Raw genomic sequence first — 6,883 nt, forward strand, 5'->3', positions numbered from 1 at the left:
AATAATAAAAGCTGCATTTATTGGGTAGCTACCATATACTTGGCAGCACACTAATTCCTTTATGTATGTGATCTCTTTGGACCTCACAGATCACCTACTTCACAGGTATAGAGATCATTCTCCTATTTTATATTCTCCAACAACAGATGTACAGTTCCTTAGAAAGATACAGCTGAGACAAGAGTGTTAGAATTAGATTTCAGGCTGCGTTTGCCTCCCTAGGTCTAGTTTGGATCTTTAGCCCCAGGAATTGTGTCTCCATTACTCAGAGTGTGTTTCCGGGCATGTAGTTGGGCACTGGTGTTTGAGACCGATTGCATTTTCCTTTTCTTAAGCGTAAGAACTGGGATTTGAAAGCATAATTCTATGGTTTATATGTAGAATGTCCTCCAGAAGTCTCGTATGCTCAGAGATTGAACTTTTAGGAGGTGGCTTAATCATGATGGGGCTCGAATCCTCAGTACGTTGATCCCTGGGGAATCATGGCTAACCGTGCTCTGAGGAGGCGGGGCCTGGTTGAAGAAGGTGTGTTACTCGGTGTAACACACCGTGGAGGATGCATCTCCCTCTGTGACTCCTCCCTTCTCTCTGGCAGCTTCCTGGCTTCCGTTATGTGAGCGGCTTTCTTCCACCAGACCTTTCTTTCCACCGTGATGTTTGTGCCTTGGAGTGAATTGACTATGAACCAGGTTCCCTGAGACCATGAACCAGATTAAGTCCCTCCTCTTTCAAGTAGTTCACGTGGGGCATTTTCTCCCTTGAATGGCAAGAGTGACTAATACACAGAGTCACTTCTGGTGACTTGTCAAGGGAAGTACGTGCTTTGTGGGAGTGAGCATATGCCTTCCCTTCGGGTTCCCATCAGAGAATCCTTCTCAGGTGGAAAGTTCCACAGCCCTACACGGCCATTCCTATTTTAACCAGAGAGGATTGTTTTTATATGTTGTATGTATGAGGGATATTAATAAGAATATGAGCAGTAAAAGGGAGAGGTTCCACAATTTATGGCAAAGAAAGGAGGTTTGAAAGCTCTTGCTGTGGAGGATAGGACAGCACTTATTTAAAGTTACCTTTTAATTCATTTAATCATATTTCCTTCAATATTTTTATCAGTATACGTGTTAGTAACACAGAATGATGACATTGCTCAGGCGGAGTAGGTACGTGTACATAGAGTTTCAGTTCATTTTTCATCAAATATCCCTCCGCTCTTTCTTCCCTCATTCCCTCGCTCCCTTCCTCTATTTTCTATCTTTTACTTGTTTGGGGAGTTTCTCATTTAAGAAAAAAACATAGGATATGTACACTTGTGTATCAGATTTAGTTCACTTAACATTATGATCTGAAGGAGCATCCATTTTTTTATGAATTCCTCAAGTTTATCCTTCTTTGCAGTAGACTAGTACACCATTGTGTATATAGAGCATATTTTCTTTATCCACTCCTCAATGATATAAAGACAGTTCGACACAGCTATTCCCCTTCTAGGTATGTTCCTGAAAGAGTTAAAGACAGCCTATGGTCGTGATACATGCATACCCATATTTACAGCAGCACAATTTCTACTAGCTAACTCTAGGAGGGAGCCTGTATGTCCATCAACAGACAAACCGATACAATCGTACTTTTGAGCACCTCTGATTCCAAAGAGGTTTGCCTCTTATTTTGATGCAGCTTGTCACACTTTTCCAGCTACTCGGAAAGCTTCACAGAAGAAGGCTTGGGTCAGTTCTTCTTCCTAAGTGCGTTCCCACGTGTAATGTAATACTACGTTTACCTACCGTGATAGAGAATTTATATATTGAAACTTCCTGGGCTGTCTGAGTAATTTTATTGAAAAATATACCACGCTCTATACATGGCACATTGGAATGTTGCCTCTTTAGCATTGATTAAACATATTCACCCAGCAAACAGAAAAGAAATTTCATAGCCGTGAATCAATGTGATTACAACTTAAATACCCGGAAGACATTGCTTTTGAACCACTCTTTCATAGGTTTCAAATGAAACAATGATGCATTCTGAAATTGCACACCTAGATATTTAAATGCTGAAACCTGCTCAACAATGTGATCTGTTTTATATATAAAAGAGATATATTACATTCATCACTGAGCTGATTATTTGGGATTTTTGGTTTTTTGTTTGTTTGTTTTGCATGGTGGAGAATGGTTCCTAGCATTTAGTTTACTTGTTTTACCATTTGTTAAGATTAAAATAGGATTCAGTACAGTAGGCTGTAAGGGTAATCTTCATTTATTATATCAATTGAATAGGATAAATTTAACTGCTTAAATGCAAAGGCTTGCTCATTGGTTAATATCTCTTCAATATCTGAGCTAACTGGACAACCAGGTATTAGTAATGCGTTGCTTTCATTTACTTGAATATTGTTGTCTGTGCCATCAACTTGCTCCTTTTTGTAACTATTAAATATTTTTAAATGGAATATTCAGTGGCAACATCTATCTAGATTCATAAACAACAGAGACTTCTGGGAAAAGAACAACATTCATCAAACATGAAAGTAGAGAATATTCTGAGCCACAAGAGGAACACAAAAGAAATAGTAAGACACAATGTTGAAGCCCCTCTAAGAAACAACCAAGGCAACTTTTCAGTAATTCATTTTCTCTTTTTCTGTCAGTGGAACAATGAAATAAAACAGCAGAGATTTGCTAGAGTTGCTTCATGACACCAATCATTGTAGATTTGTTGGGCATGGACTTCAAAGTGGGAAAGTGTGTACCAAAAGAAGGCAGCTGCTTTCCGTGAAGGATTAAACACACACACACACACACACACACACACACACACGCACGCACGCACACACTGAGTACTTCCCCAGCATTTCTCATGAAAATGATGAGTGCGCAAAAGAGTATCTTACAGCTGAACCTGCTGATGGTGTATCCATGGAGGTAAAACATTAAGTTGCTATTATTTATGAGCTTGAGTCAGACAGAAAGGCATGAGGAAAATAGATGAATTTGGAGATTAGGAAGTAACAAAAGAAGAGAAATGAAAGCCAGACTTCTGTACTTGACCATTGTTAAGCACAGCAGGATCCACAATTAGAGAAGCAAATCTTGAGGAAATGTGATGGTCACATGTCTGTGCTACACACCAGGTAATTCCCCGTGGAAAAAAAATGTGAAGTTTTATTTTGCTATGAAATAATGTACTCTACTTGGCTGAATTGCCAGCAAAGCCATAGAAAAACTACAGAATCCATGTCTGCTCTGGGAATAAAACATTGGGGAGCTTTTCTACACAGAAAAGGGGGTCTGATCTGAGTCTCCTTTCCTTCAAAAACCATCTTTGAAGCCTTAGAGCCAAAAGTTACTTTCTTTCTAAATTCCCAGACTCAAAACAACTCAGAAGTCAACATGAAGAAAACTAACATTTTGTGGAGAAAACTTGCTTTATAACTAAAAAGCTTTATAATTCCAAAGTGGGGGTGGGTGGGTATTGGTTCTAGATGATTGGGCAATAAAGACCAAAACAAGATTTTTTTCCATCTTCAGCATGAATTCTCTAACCTGGGACCTTTAAGCATCTTAATTTCTGTCCATCATGATTTGCTGCTTTAACAGAAAGCCTTTTCTTTCTGTAGGACACTCAAGTTACAACAGCAATTACCTAGAATAAAAGCGCTGTAGCTAGTAGAGCAATTCAATTAGTTGACAAGACAGTCTCCCAATGTGAAAGGAACTGAGAACACTCCTATGAGAAAATGTCAACCCAGTAAAGTTCTGCAAAGAAAGAAAGGAGCACACATCAAAATCAGAAGCAGAAACTTCTATCCAGAAAAATCAGCAACCATGTGTCTACCATCAATGGGTCATAGAATGGGAAAATTACCAAAAAAATGGGGAAGGAGGCTATATTCATACTTGCCTGAGCTATTCTAACTTATCTCTATGCCTGTTTCGCCTTCTATGTAATCTAGATGCCTCATAGTCTGAATAATCTTTCAGCAATGTGTTTCCAGGACTTACTCTATTGACAGTTTAGCTTATTGTAACTAGACCTTTTGGACGCTCCATCTCCTTCCATCTGTGTTTCGGACCTCGAGCACAGAACAACATCCTTGGGAGTACCAGTCAGAGTTCTCTCCAAGTCACAATCAAGGTTTTACACACCTTAGAAGAAGAAGAGGTAACTTAAGGGAAAGGATGCTAAACTTAGACATACACATCCGAAATGAGACTCACAGGGCCAGGGATTTGGCTCAGAGTTTCCACCTCCTGCCTCACAAGCGCAAGGGACAGAAAAATAAGTGAATAAAAATAAAAATAAAATGAGACTCATAGTTTGAAAAACAGGATGGGACAATGTCTACATGTGAGCCAGCCAGGTACATGTTGTTTTTTCTAAAGTCTTATCACTCAAGCCCTTTAGGGCTCAGAGTGAAGACTGCCAGGCTTAAATGATGTGTAGCCCAGAACTATGTTTATACACTATATTTACAGCTACACGTTTGGGGAGCCATTTGATTAGATGCTAGAGACCTGAGATAATAAGGAAGAATTTGCTCCCAGAACTGAGAATAGAAAAAGATACTTAGTAGAAAAGAGAGAGAGAATTTATTAATCAAAATAATGTAAAAAGCAGATTATTAATTTGAGGCGACTGTCCTAGTGACATCACTTCTCTAAATATATCAAATTTAAAATGCATGTTTTCCATTGCTAGTTCGGTAGTAGGGGAGGAATTTTTGTGGTGTAACCGTAATCTGATCACAAAAGGAATTGAGCATAAGTTTTTTTTCTACTCAAGTCCATTGTCTGGAGCTAGAAAATGAATGAAACTTTGTAAAGGCAAGTACTAAATATATCATTTTGGGGGGTAAAGACAATGACCTTGGTCTCATTAGCAATGTGTGATAGCTGACAAAGATGATTATCATCCTAAAATGACATAAAAAATGAAATTTGTGGGTTACTTTCATTCTTTATCTTCAATAAACCCTTAAATTGGTATGAGAGGGATTCCAGCACTGCCTACCAACTGTATGATATTGGGGTATGTGCCCATATCTCTGCAACTATTACAACAGCAGTAATTTGTGGGGCTGTTGGGCAGAGGTATGTATGAAGCGGACGTCAGAGATAGGGGCTTTTAGAGCCACAGCCTAAAACCTCCTGGAGTGTTTGGTTAGAAATTTAAAGACAGCCTCCTGGGCCATATTTAACAGACCATTCCCATGGTCCCCTGTGCTTCCCCTATCACCTGCAGGAGTCCTTGCCTTGCTTCTTTCTATGATCCTTGCTTTAGGATCACAAAAGGCCACACAGGCTTCACTTTGAGGCTGTCTTTTGAGACCTTCTCACACTGAGGGGTCTGGGTTAATGGCAACTCCTCTGGGCCCCTTAGGGTATCGCTTTGACATTGACAACGAGTAATCTTTATGCCATCGTTGTGAACCGCGACAGTAGTATACTAAGAGTAATTTTTAGTATGTAGAGGCAAAGAAGAGAAGCTGAGGGGAGCATATTGGAAAACATAGAACTTGAGTCCTTAGATGAAAATTGTTTTGCGCATTTCATCATCACTATTTTTTAGCTGTTATCATCTGTGATTTGCTCAATTGGTTGGCTTTTTGAGGTCTCTTCTGCAAAACTGAACATCATCCCAAATTCTCGAAACTCACAGGAATGAAACAAATTAGTTAGCAAATTTCCTACTTAAAAATATTGAAGGGAAAATTGGACAAAGGGATGGTTTGAGTTTGTTTTCCTCTTCAGTTGTGTTGCAAATAGTTCCCCCAATGAAACCTTGGAATTTCCTCCAGTCTGTTCCCCATTACCTCTGTGGGAAAATTGTGAAAAATCAATCTGTTTTCCACATAACCATATTACATCCCATTATTTGAGGAATGTCAAATGCAAACCCCAATGACCAACAATATCAATCTTCCTCCTTTAATTTCCAAGTTTAATTTCAGCAGTAGTTATGAAAAAGAAAGCGCGGGCAAAAGATCATTTCACCCTCCAGGCAATTGCAGATTTTAATTAGAATTTCTATAGAATAAGCCACTAGATTCTCTTTAGACTTGGATATATCCTTGACCTCGAGGTCACAGGAGCTTCCTGTGACTGCGATACATTTTAGAAGTGAATGAAGAAGGAATTTGTGGCAGGCAGAACCCAATGCGTATCTTCCAACTGACAATACAAATTAAGTTAATGCTAAGCTAAGATTGGCATTTTTGGTACCAGGGATTGAACTCGGGTCCTTGCGTTTGCAAGGCTGGCCACTGAACTGCTGAGCTAAATCCCCTAAGATTGGCATTTTTGGAAGGAAGGAAGGAAAGAAGGGAGGAAGGAAAAAGAAAGAAGGAAGAAAGGAATGGAGGGAGAAGGAAGGAAAGAAAGAGAGGGAGAAATATTCCAAATAAAAGTGAGATCCTGTTTTGAGTTACTTCTCAAGCAGTTCCATGAAAAGATAGGACTCAGGGATCTGTCACATATTTTCATGTCTTAAGGAAATTTTTACTTAAACAGTGCAGATTTTCTTTCTTTCTTAAAGATAAAATTTTCAGGAAAATGCAATCTTACTAAGTTAGAAATGTTCATTATTCAGTATTATTTGTAAGTATCAGATGCATTTTCTAATTTTACAATTAAAAGAACTGCTGAAAACAATGATTTCTGGGAATCAAGAAGAGAGGCAGAAAGAAATAACTCTCAATATATTTTAATTCATTCATCGATTAATTTTTTTACTAAAAGCTAGTATTTTTGCCTAGTCATTTTGTTTGTTCAAAATCTCTCATCTCATTTTTCCACAGTAATCAATGAAGAAAACCTATGGCTTTAACTGTCTCCTTACACAAGCAGCCACTTTTTTGTTTTTTTTTTTTTTTTTTTGGGAA

Source organism: Fukomys damarensis, unplaced genomic scaffold (assembly GCF_012274545.1).
Source record: "Fukomys damarensis isolate Sample0158 unplaced genomic scaffold, DMR_v1.0_HiC HiC_scaffold_23, whole genome shotgun sequence".
NCBI classification, from domain to species: Eukaryota; Metazoa; Chordata; class Mammalia; order Rodentia; family Bathyergidae; genus Fukomys; species Fukomys damarensis.